Genomic DNA, 13,493 nt, shown 5'->3' with positions numbered 1-13,493 from the left:
TTTGTTATAAATCAGAAACTAACACACCATTGTAAAGCAATTATACCCCAATAAAGATGTTAAAAAAAAAAAAAAAAAAAAAAAAAAGAAAGTCTTCCTATTAAAAAAAAAAAAAAAAAAAAAAGATATTGAGTAGGGATCTGATAAGGGACACGTTGGGGTGGGGAAAAATAAAATAATTGCAAGACAGGAGACAGAGCAACTTGAAAGAAAAGGCCTGGTCTCTAAGGCACTTTATAACTACAGAAGAAGAGAAGTAGCAACTGGACATTCACAGGCAGAAGGAGAGCTGAAGATGGTGCACAGGGACCTACCTGAGAGCTTGCCTGAAGCAGACATGAGCTACAGAAGCTCTTCATCACTCTTAGAGCATGTGGCCATGCTGAGGATCTGTGACCTGCAAAGGACCGAAAGTTAGAATAAAGGAGCAACAGAATCTGGGAACCTGAGGCAGTGGGAGCTGCCAGTCATCATGAGAGAGTACCATCCTGATGGTCTAAAACCAGGCCGAACCAGGTGCTCCTGAGCCTACAACAGTTCAGGAATGACTGTCAGGGAAAAGTTCAGTGAGGACAATGAACAGTGAGATGTTTATGGACAATGGCTTCCACTGAGATTAGAAAACTTCACTTTGAACCAAGGCATCAAACTGGAAAGTCATGGTAAGAACTTTTGAAGCAGATGTAGCCCTGATAATATGCTCAAACTTTATACTGACAGGGTAATTAAGTGAAAGGAGCTATTTTCAACCAGAAGATATCAAACTCAATAAACAAATGTAGAGTCCACTGCCATGTTACTACCATCAGCAGGAATATATGCTCCAAGAGACAATGAGATCAGCTATAGATAATCAAGTTATATTGTCAGAGTCAAAATATGTAACTAAACACAGAAGGAGTCAGAATCCATGGGATTCTCTTTTTCAAAATTCTTAGATCATCCAAGTAAAGCCCTCAGTACAGCAAGTGAGGCACTTTGGTAACATCTTAGATAAGTAGATCAATTTTGTGTCCAAAGAAATATTATATTGGCACTTAAGTAAATGCAGACTTTATCTGAAACAACAGTTACAGGCAATCCATGCATGTATAAAAGCAGCAATAAACTGCATTTGTTGAAGTAGGATTTTCACTATCATACTAGTATCACTTCAGATAAATTTGAGAGGAAGCTACTGCAGTCAAGAAATTTCCAGGAATATTTTTGAAAAATCAGTATGACTTATTTACCAAAAATAAGCTGAGTAAACTGGCATGTGTGTGTTTCAAATATTGGCATTCACTTCTAAGGCCAAAACAGCTTGTAGCCAAGGACTGAGTGCAAACGGTTCAAGATATGCTACATAAAATGATGCCAAATTAGATAATAAATGCCTTCTATAAAAACAAAATTACTAGGCATGAGTGGCAGCAGGTGTGAGGGTTGTACTGCTGAGATGCTGGAGCTCCTGGAAGAACCCCCGTCCTGAGGAAATGGAAGTTGGAGGCTGAGTTGGTCCCCACATTGTTACACTACTTGTGGGGGAGCAGGGCAGAGACGAGTGGCTGACAGGGTATTGGTGCTCCACCCAGGTGTTGAACCTGAGCCTCTGAGGTGGGAGAGCTGAGTCCAGGACATTGGACTGCCAGAGACCTCCCAACGCCATGTAATATCAAACAGTGAGAGCTCTCCCAGAGATCTCCACCTCAACACAAAGACCCACCTCCACTCAATGGCCAGCAAGCTCCAGTGCTGGATGGCCATGGCAAACAGCTAGCAAGACAGGAACACAAACCAACTCATTAGCAGAGAGGCTGCCTAAAGTCATACCAAATTCACACACAGTCCAAAATACACCACCGGATGTGGCCCTGCCCACCAGAAAGACAAGATTCAGCCTCATCCACCAGAAAACAGGCACCAGTCCCCTCCACCAGGAAGCCTACACAAGCCACTGACCCAACCTCACCCACTGGGGGCAGACACTAAAAACAACGGAAACTATGAACCTGCAGCCTTCAAAAAGAAGACCCCAAACACAATAACTTAAACAAAATGAGAAGATAGAGAAAAATGCATCAGATGAAGGAGCAATGTAAAAACCCACCAGACCAAACAACTGAAGAGGAAATAGGCAGTCTAAGTGAAAACAAATTCAGGGTAATGATAGTAAAGATGATCCAAAATCTGGAAATAGAATGGAGAAAATAGAAGAAAGTTTTAACAGGGACCTAAAAGAACTAAAGAGCAAAAAACAATGATGAACAACACAATAAATGAAATTAAAAATTCTTTTAAAGGAATCAATAACAGAATAACTGAGGCAGAAGAATGGATAAGTGACCTGGAAGATAAAATAGTGGAAATAACTGCCACAGAGCAGAATAAAGATAAAAGAATGAAAAGAATTGAGGACAGTCTCAGAGACCTCTGGGACAACATTAAACGCACCAACATTTGAATTATAGGGGTCCCAGAATAAAAAGAGAAAAAGAAAGGGTCTCAGAAAATATTTGCAGACATTGTAGTTGAAAACTTCCTTTACATGGGAAAAGATATACTCAGTCAAGCCCAGGAAATGCAGAGAATCCCATACAGGATAAATCCAAGGAGAAACACACAAAGACATATATTAATCAAATTATCAAAAATTAAATACAAAGAAAAATATTAAAAGCGAAGGGAAAAACAAAAAATTATATACAAGGGAATCCCCATAAGGTTAACAGCTCATATTTCCACAGAAGATCTGCAAGCCAGAGGGAGTGGTAGGACATATTTAAAGTGATGAAAGGGAGAAATCTACAACCAAGTTTATTCTACCCAGCAGGTATGTCATTCAGATTACATGGAGAAATTAAAACCTTAACAGAAAAGCAAAAGTTAAGAGAATTCAGCACCACCAAACTACCCCTCTAACAAATGCTAAAGGAACTTCTCTAGGCAAGAAACACAAGAAAAGGAAAAAACCTACAAAAACAAGCCCAGAACTATTAAGAAAATGGTAATAAGAACATACATAATGATAATTACCTTAAATGTAAATGGATTAAATGCTTCAACCAAAAGACAGAGACTGGCTGAATGGATATAAAAACAAGACCCATATATCTGCTGTCTACAGGAGATGCACTTCAGACCTAGGGACACATACAGACTAATAGTGATGGAATGGAAAAAGATATTCCATGAAAACGGAAATCAAAAGAAAGCTGGAGTAGCAATTCTCATATCAGACAAAATAGACGTTAAAATAAAGACTGTTAAAGAGACAAAGAAGGCCACTACATAACGATCAAGGGATCAATCCAAGAAGAAGATATAACAATTGTAAGTATTTATGCACCCAACATAGGAGCACCTCAATACATAAGGCAAATACTAACAGCCATAAAAGGGGAAATCGACAGTAACACAATAATAGTAGGGGACTTTTAATACCCCACTTTCACCAATGGACACATCATCCAAAATGAAAATAAATAAGGAAACACAAGCTTTAAATGACACATTAGGCAAGACGGACATAATTGATATTTATACGACATTCCATCCAAAAACAACACAATACACTTTCTTCTCAAGTTCTCATGGAACATTCTCCAGGATAGATCGTATCTTGGGTCACAAATCAAGCCTTGTAAATTTGAGAAAATTGAAATTGCATCAAGTATTTTTTCTGACCACCACTCTATGAGACCAATCATCAGTTACATGAAAAGAATGTAAAAATACGATGTAAAAATACATGGAGGCTAAGCAATACACTACTAAATTACCAAGAGATCACTGAAGAAATCAAAGAGGAAATCAAAAAATACCTAGAAACACATGACAATGAAAACACGATGACCCAAAACCTATGAAATGCAGCAAAAGCAGTCTAAACAGTGAAGCTTATAGCAATACAATCTTACCTCAAGAAACAAGAAAAGTCTCAAATAACAACCTAACCTTACACTTAAAGCAATTAGAGAAAGAACAACAACAACAAAAAAAAAAACCCAATGTTAGCAGAAGGAAAGAAATCATAAAGAACAGATCAGGTATAAATGAAAAAGAAATGAAGGAAATGATAGCAATGATCAATAAAACTAAAAGCTGGTTCTTTGAGAAAAAAAACAAAATTGATAAACCATTAGCCAGACTCATCAAGAAAATAGTGAGAAGACTCAGATCAATAGAATTAGAAATGAAAAAGGAGAAGTTACAACTGACACTGCAGAAATACAAAGGATCATGAGAGATTACTACAAGTAGCTCTATGCCAATGAAATGGACAACTGGGAGAAATGGACAACTTCTTAGAAAAGCACAACCTTCCAAGACTGAACCAGGAAGAAAAATAAAATATGAACAGACAAATCACAAGCACTGGAATTTAAACTGTGATTAAAAATCTTCCAAAAAACAAAAGCCCAGGACCAGATGGCTTCACAGGTGAATTCTGTCAAATATTTAGAGAAGAGCTAACACCTGTCCTCAAACTCTTTCAAAATATAGCAGAGGGAGGAACACTCTTAAACCCATTCTACGAGGTCACCATCACTCTGATACTAAAACCAAACAAAGATGTCACAAAAAAGGAAAACTACAGACCAATATCACTGATGAACATAGATGCAAAAATCCTCAACAAAATACTAGCACACAGAACCAAACAGCACATTAAAAGGATCATACACCATGATCAAGTAGGGTTTATCCCAGGAATGCAAGGATTCTTCAATATATGAAAATCAATCAATGTGATAGACCATATTGACAAACTGAAGGATGAAACCCATATGATAATCTCAATAGATGCAGAAAAATCTTTTGACAAAATTCAACTCCCACTTATGATAAAAACTCTCCAGAAAGTAGGCACAGAGGGAAACTACCTCAACATAATAAAGGCCATATATGACAAACCCACAGCCAACATCATTCTCAATGGTGAAAAACTGAAACCATTTCCTCTAAGATCAGGAATAAGACAAGGTTGCCCACCCTCACCACTATTATTCAGCATAATTTTGGAAGTTTTAGCCATGGCAATCAGAGAAGAAAAAGAAATAAAAGGAATCCAAATTGGAAAAGAAGTAAAACTGTCACTGTTTGCCAATGACATGATACCATACATAGAGAATCCTAAAGATGCTATGAGAAAACTACTAGAGCTAATCAATGAATTTGGTAAAGTAGCAGGATACAAAATTAATGCACAGAAATCTCTTGCATTTCTATACACTAATGACAAAAATTATTAAAGAGAAATTAAGGAAACACTCTCACTTATCATTGCAACAAGAAGAATAAAATACTTAGGAATAAATCTGCCTAAGGAGACAAAAGACCTGTATGCAGAAAACTATAAGACACTGATGAAGAAATTAAAGATGATACAAACAGATGGAGAGACTTACCATGTTCTGGACTGGAAGAATACATATTATGAAAATGATTATACTACCCAAAGCAATCTACAGATTCAATACAATCCCTATCAAACTACCATTGACATTTTTCACAGAGCTAGAACAAAAATTTCACAATTTGTATGGAAACACAAAAGACCCCGAATAGTCAATCTTGAGAAAGAACAACAGAGCTGGAGGAATGAGGCTCCCTGACCTCAGACTATACTACAAAGCTATAGTAATCAAGACACTATGGTACTGGCACAAAAACAGAAACATAGATCAATGGAACAGGATAGAAAGCCCAAGGATAAACCCACACACATATGGTAACACCTTAACTTTGATAAAGGAAGCAAGAATATACAATGGAGAAAAGACAGCCTCTTCAATAAGTGATGCTGGGAGAACTGGACAGCTACATGTAAACAAATGAAATTAGAACAATTCCTAACACCATACACAAAAATCAACTCCAAATTGATAGAAGACCTAAATGTAAGGCCAGACACTTTAAAACTCTTAGAGGAAAATATAGGCAGAACACTCTATGAGATAAATCACAGCAAGATCCTTTTTTGACCCACCTCCTAGAGAAATGGAAATAAAAACAAAAATTAACATGTGGGACCTAACGAAATTTAAAAGCTTTTGCACAGCAAAGGAAACCATCAACAAGTAGAAAAGACAATCCTCAGAATGGGAGAAAATATTTGCAAACAAAGCAGCTGACAAAGGATTAATCTCGAAAATATACAAGCAGCTCATGCAGCTCAATATCAAATAAACAAACAACCTAATCCAAAAATGGGCAGAAGACCTAAATAGACATTTCTCCAAAGATTTACAGATTGCCAACAAACACATGAAAGGATGCTCAACATTACTAATCATTAGAGAAATGCAAATCAAAGCCACAATAATGTATCACTTCCCACCAGTTAGAATGGCCATCATCAAAAAATCTACTAACAATAAATGCTGGAGAGGGTTTGGAGAAAAGGGAATCCTCTTGCACTGTTGGTGGGAATGTAAATTAATACAGCCACTATAGAGAACAGTATGGATGTTCCTTTAAAAGTTAAAAATAGAAATATCATATGACCCAGCAATCCCACTACTGGGCATATATCCTGAGAAAACCATAATTCAAAAAGAGATATGTATCACAATGTTTATTGCAGCACTATTTTAATAGCCAGGACATGGAAGCAACCTAGATGTCCATTGACAGGTGAATGGGTAAAGAAGATGTGGCACATATATACAATGGACTATTACTCAGCCATAAAGAGAAAAGAAATTGAGTTATTTGTAGTGAGGTGGATGTACCTAGAGTCTCATACAAAGTGAAGCAAGTCAGAAAGAGAAAAATAAATACCATATGCTAACAAATATATGTGGAATCTAAAAATAAAAATTGTTCTGATGAACCTAGGGCAGGACACAAATAAAGACGCAGACGTAGAGAATGGACTTGAGAACGTGGGAAGGGGGAAGGGTAAGCTGGGATGAAGTGAGAGAGTGGCATGGACTTATATACACTACCAAATGTAAAATAGATAGTGGGAAGCAGCTGCATAGCACAGAGAGATCAGCTTGGTGCTCTGTGACCACCTAGAGGTGTGGGATAGGGATGGTGCAAAGGAGGCACAAGAGGGAGGGGATATGTGGTTATATGTATACATATAGCTGATTCACTTTGTTATACAGCAGAAACTAACATTGTAAAGCAATTATATTCCAGTAAAGATGTTAAAAAATAAAATTAAATAAATAAAAATAATTTATTTAAAAAAACAAACAAAAAAAGTGCTCATAAAAGACATTCTTTGAGGCCAGAGAACTCATGGTGACAGATTGTGAATTCCAGAATTCCTCAGGCAATTCTTCTTTGGCCATTCTCTCTGGCCTGAGTTTAAAATGTTAACTGATTATCACAAAAAGGGGACTAAGGATGCATTAAAAAAAGAGAGTTTGGATTATTTTGGATTTTCAATGGCAGACAACAAAGAGCTTTTATATGTTATACTATCTTTCTAGACAAGTTAAAAGGATGAAGAACTAAAGAACAGACTCCAGCAAAACATGCATAATTATATAATTAAGATTGTAGCCTTATCCTACAAACAAAAGCTTCCAAACAGCACACATTTTTAAAAGGCAGCCATAAATCTATTCAAAGGGCTTCTTCATTTAGGCCTGCAAACACAGCATTGTCTTTGTCAATTTGTCGGTAGTCTGTTCTGGTAGGTGACATTGTTCTTGAGCACTAATCAATTGAAGTCTGTGTGCCATCTGGCATTCTGTTGCTAAACACAGCAGCAACACTGTAAGGTAAAGTGTGAGTGGCAAGAAGCAGGGTTTGTGTTCATCAAGATGTCACAGTCTAGACTATACAGTCAATAAATCCTACGTATGCCAGGCTTATCCTAATGGTGAAGAAATGCCTTGGCAATGCACCGAAGGAAACAAGATGAATAGTAATTATTCCAATAAAACTTCGAAGATCTTGCTTTGTTTATAGAGGGACCTCATAAGAAAGGATACCATTCTTTAGTTGGATGGAATATATATATCATTACCAGCTATGCCATTACATAAAACGATGTACTGAAAACTCTGAATTAATATTTGTCCTTTATTACTTAGATATATGTACAACGTTTCTCATGGACCCATTTTCGTCTGTCAGTAGGGGCCTCTATAATTTGTCTTTAAATTTCTGAGCATAATGGCAGCACTATTAATAATCATGCAGAGAAAACAAGCATATACCAGGAGTGTCCCAGACAAAGGAATTACAGGTCTGCAATTTGAGAAAGCTGAGTCCCATTAAATATTGTAAAATTCAAGTAAAAACTTAAGTTCCTATCAAAATGTTCTCAAAATACTGCTAATGGTTTGCTTTCAAAATATCCTAAATAATTGGCTGTTGTTAACCATGGGTGTGGTGAAATTTTACACAAATCTTCCTTGATGCAAGAATAGTAAGGTGTGGATTTCAATTATAATCACTAATGCATATGAACTATAATCATGGTGTACCTATACATCCCAGGAAGTCACTGTATTTCATGACTACCACTAACAGCATAACCCACCTTAGGAATGTGTGTGACTAGTTCAAGAACATCTTCCTGAATTTGATATTTCAGACCTTCTGTTGTATTCCTTAGACAAAAGAGACATGTCTAACTTTCATATAAATTGCTTCATTGGGTGTATTCAGCTGGAATAGAACTGATTCAGAAAATACCATGGGGAAAGATACTGGCAAATCTCTGTAGTAGGTAACCACCTGTAATAGATGAATGGCTTCAAAAAATATCCCCAATGATAAGAAACATTTTTTCTTTTTTTAAAAAAAGTGTAGGGACTTCCCTGGTGATGCAGTGGTTAAGAATCTGCCTACCAGTGCAGGGGGCACAGGTTCGATCCCTGGTCCGGGAAGATCCCACATGCCGCGGAGCAACTAAGCCCATGTGCCGCAGCTACTGAGCCTGCACCCTAGAGCCCGTGAACCACAACTACTGAGCCCATGCGCCGCAACTACTGAAGCCTGCACGCCTAGAGCCTGTGCTCCGCAAGGAGAGAAGCCACGGAAATGAGAAGCCCATGCACTGCAATGAAGAGTAGCCCCCGCTCGCCACAACTAGAGAAAGCCCGCACGCAGCAACAAAGACCCAATGCAGCCAAATATAAATACATAAAAAAAAAAAGTGTACTTCCTGTGTCTAACAATGAAACTCTTAGAGGAATAGGCACACTGTATTAATAAAATAGTACTTGAGAAAAACAATCTACATGTTTTATACATTTATTTATATATTCAAACAACTACCAAACTTTTATAATCTATTATGTGCCAAGCAATTTGCAAGGTGCTGTCAACACAAAGATATACAAATGATTGTCCATGTTATAAACAAATATAGGAGGGTGACACGAGAAAATTAGCACTTAAAGAACTACAGTAAGGTATTTACTTGAAAAGCACCCCCTCTCTTTTTTCTCGGTCCATTTACCCTGGCTATTCAGTTGAATTTAACTGAAGTAATCAGAGTATAACATTCACTTAAAAATGACTATTTATTTGAGTGATGAGATCAAAACTAGGAGAAATAGAAATAGGACTAAACATCCATCCTTTTATTTTCACATTTTTGCTTCAAAAGTAATGTATTCTTGGGATATGGCCATCCTTCTTTAAGATTGTTGTGACTGCCCTTAAATGTACTTATGTTTGGTTTTATACTTTGACGTTGATGCTTTTGAAAATCCTCCACTGATAGGCTATGATAACAGACCTAGGGGCATTTCTTACTTCTCTAAGACCAAGTAAGAAAAGCTGGAGCCTGATCACTGTTGGTGATACAATTTTATTGTGCTTTGGGAAACAGAGAATGATTAGCAATAGAAATCAAAATATTTTCTGGTTATTTATATTTATAAACTATACAATAGAGCTATACAATAATATTATAATTTATTACATGCTTTTCCAGACATTATTTCATGTGATTTTCCCCCCAAATTTAACAAAATATGCAAGACAAAAATACATATTCTCTCTTGAAGGCTCCTAATGTCTTTTCTCTGTCCACTTATATGGCTTACATAAGCTTATGCATCCATAATTTTAAGAATTACTGGATAAAAATAATTTAGATTTGTATATCTATTTGTAGAAGAATACTTTGCAAGGTCTACAAATAGGTTGTGCTCTCAAGTCATGTTTCTTGGGATTTGTAGCACTTATCTACTTATGTCATGTTGATCTTTTAAACAGAGCCAGAAATCTGACATCAGAATGATTATACAGAGAACTAAAGTGCCATCTGATGGGTTTAAGGAGGAAATCAAAGGTAGACTCATTACTTGGAGGCAGAAAATTATTTTGATATAAGTTTTCTCCTGGCCAGCAAAACAAACCTCTCCATACTTAGGAATATACTCTGAATGAAATTCCTTTGTATGATAAAATCATTCTGTGAATATGATCACCAAATATGAACAGACTCAAAAACAATATTAAGATACAGATTATACTGACATAGCAAGATTAATTATTAGTTGCCTGATTATATTTAGTAACTGCAGTAATGCACTGGCAATCCAGTGCTTAGCTAATTAGTCAGAATATTTGGCATTACATTCGTAATCCAGTTGCAAAACAGGTGAATGTCAGCAGTTCAGAGTTTCTGCCTTGTGGCTTTTGACACTATTTCTCCCTACTCTCCCTAAAAACAAGATTTGAATTTTGTCATTTGCAACATCATCCTAGAGAAATAAAGTTTCAAAGGAAAAGCAGAAAGAGTTATCTGGAAATATTGCAAAGGGGATAAAGGAAAAGAAGACATAGAATAGAAGATTGTCAGGAAAAAAAAAACTGAGATGAGATTACCTTGGGAATGAAGGCAAGACCATTCTGGGGAAGGTGCCACCTGTTGCTCTTTTTCAACTCTTGTCTCAGAGGTCGTGGATGACTCCAAAATGTGCTCTTAGAATGATCAAAATTGTTTAATAAAAAGCTTATTTTTAACTTAAATATGTTACATGCAAATTAGGAAGGTTTTCAAATTATAGAAATAGAGGAAGAAAGCAAAATGTTACAATTTCCCACCTAACAAATATCGTAGCATAACTATTTTTTTCATATTCTATATATATCTGTCTTTCTTCCTAAGTCCCAGCTAGCATAATGTCTAGTTCTACACACACACACACACACACACACACACACACACATTTGCTCCAGAACCATTAAAAAACAATGTTAGTCTCTACTAACAAATTTGAGGATTCTCAGGAGGGATTTACACCTCACCACAAATATCTACCTCCCTAAAAGTCTTTCCTATGCATGTAACTCCTCCACATTTCTACTCTTTAGGGTGGCTCCCCAACTCACTCCCTTTCCTTTATCTTGTGTCTGCCTCTCATCTTATTTACCTCATCTCAACCTAAAATCTCTTTGCTCCAGCTTCTTCAAACTGCAACTTGTCTTTTTTAATTGTCCTTAAGTTGTTTTGCCATGAAGTGTATATCATTTCAATATTATCAAATGGGGGTTTTTGACACTTCCCAATACTCTGAAACAATTAACACAAGATAAAAATCTCATTAGATCACCTGGAAATGAAGTGCAGAGTGAAAATTTTGACTGTTATTTATTTAAATTTGACTTTCTATTTTGATATATATAAATTACAATGATAGGAACAGTACATTTGCATTACAGAAAATTGGAAAATAGAGATGAAACATTTAGAAATATTCTATACACTCACTATGCAGTAATAACCACCATTAATATTCTAATGCATACCCTTCCAAATCTTTCTCTGTGTGTGCGTGCACACACACACCACAATGGAATCACATAGTGTCCTGCTACGTACTCCTTTTAATCATGAGTTTTCACCACAGTTATTCTCATCTAATCTAATAGCCAGAAATTATTCAGATTTCCAAACTGACCCCCCAAATATCCTTTCTGATATACAAACCCATTCCTAATCTGCACCATGCACTGAATCTGATGATGTCCCTTACCTCTTGTCCAGTCTTGTATAGAAACTTTCTTCACTGTTTTGTTGAAATGACCAGGCCAGAATGTCCCACTTTCAGGAGTTGTCTGATTACTTTTTTGTGATACAATTTATTTTGTTCATTTATTTTCTCTAGTTCACATAAAGTGTAAGTCAAATCTTAAAATTTGCTGATAAAAAATGTAATTCAATTTTAAAATTTTCAGATGGTATAGGTCCTGTTGTATGCCTAATATTCCATAGACCCCACCATACATGATACAAATTTGACCCTCGGCTTAAGTTATGAAGTTCTGAATGTAATATGTGTGAATTCTGAGGAATATCAAATATCTAGTTCTCCATCGATCATACACTTAATGATTTTAATACCAGTTGTTCATTCTTGCCCAACCCAATTTTCATCACGGTTTGTTAAATTTTCATTTCTAACATATTATTCCTTCTACATATATTTGTTGTCCTTCTTCTCTAAATTAGACTCAGTAACAGGACTGTTAAGTTTTGTAGACTGCTGACTAAATTCACTTATATCTACAGCAGGTGGATTTCCACAGATCTTAAAGGAGTGGTTAGGGATACAGGAGCATGATGCCTGCAAATAACACTGAAATAACTCAGAAAAAATAATGGTCACATATATGTACATACATATGTTAGCATATACATTTTCATGAAGAAAGAGAACATGATATTAAAAACGGCTCAAAATATTAACATGTGGTGAATCTCGGTAAATGAGAGTTCTTTTACAGTGTTTTGAAAGTTTTCCATAATTTGAAATTATATCTAAATTAAAATGTTATATTTCAGGAAACTGATAAACACATGAAACACATTGATCACAATAATAGAAAATTAATGAAACATAAAATCATATTTTATCAAGCAAAATGGAAAAATAGGAAAATATATGATAGTCAACTGTCTTTTGAGCATAAAGGAGACACATTAGATTGCCAGTGAGAATACAAATTGATAATATTTTGTGGAAGTAGTTGGTGGTATGTGTCTTAGCTATAAAAGTGTACATAACTTTTGAACAATTCTGATTTAATTATTCCATAAAAAAATCAGAAATGTGTAAAAATATCTACAATTGTTACACCCATTTTTGTATTACTATTTCCATGATCAGTTTAAAGCAATCTACCTTTACAACAAAAGAAGAGTTAGATAAATTATAGTACATCCATAAAAACGATTAATATACAGGCAATGAAATTAAGTTGAAGAAAAGTATTTGATAGCATTAGTTATATGAAAGTAGACTACAAAATATTATATTTGATGCATTTCCAAATTAGCTAAAGTAGAGGGCATAATTGCACATGAGTAAATAGGAGAAAAAAGATAAACCATAAACATGATACGATAACAGTTTCCTGATGAGCCAGTCCCCAGGACTCTGCCTTTCAGTGTGGCCTGTTATCTTCCCAAATCAGTCTCACATAGGAGGATAGTTTAAATATCCCACTCCAGGATTTTTTAAGAGCACCAAGATTGATTTGGTGGCATGCTAATGTAGAATTTTTTTCTGAGAGTAGAACTCCAA

The sequence above is a fragment of the Phocoena phocoena genome, chromosome 4 (assembly GCF_963924675.1).
Source record: "Phocoena phocoena chromosome 4, mPhoPho1.1, whole genome shotgun sequence".
Taxonomy (NCBI): domain Eukaryota; kingdom Metazoa; phylum Chordata; class Mammalia; order Artiodactyla; family Phocoenidae; genus Phocoena; species Phocoena phocoena.
The sequence above is the reverse complement of the archived record's forward strand: the minus strand, read 5'-3'. Positions refer to the sequence as shown.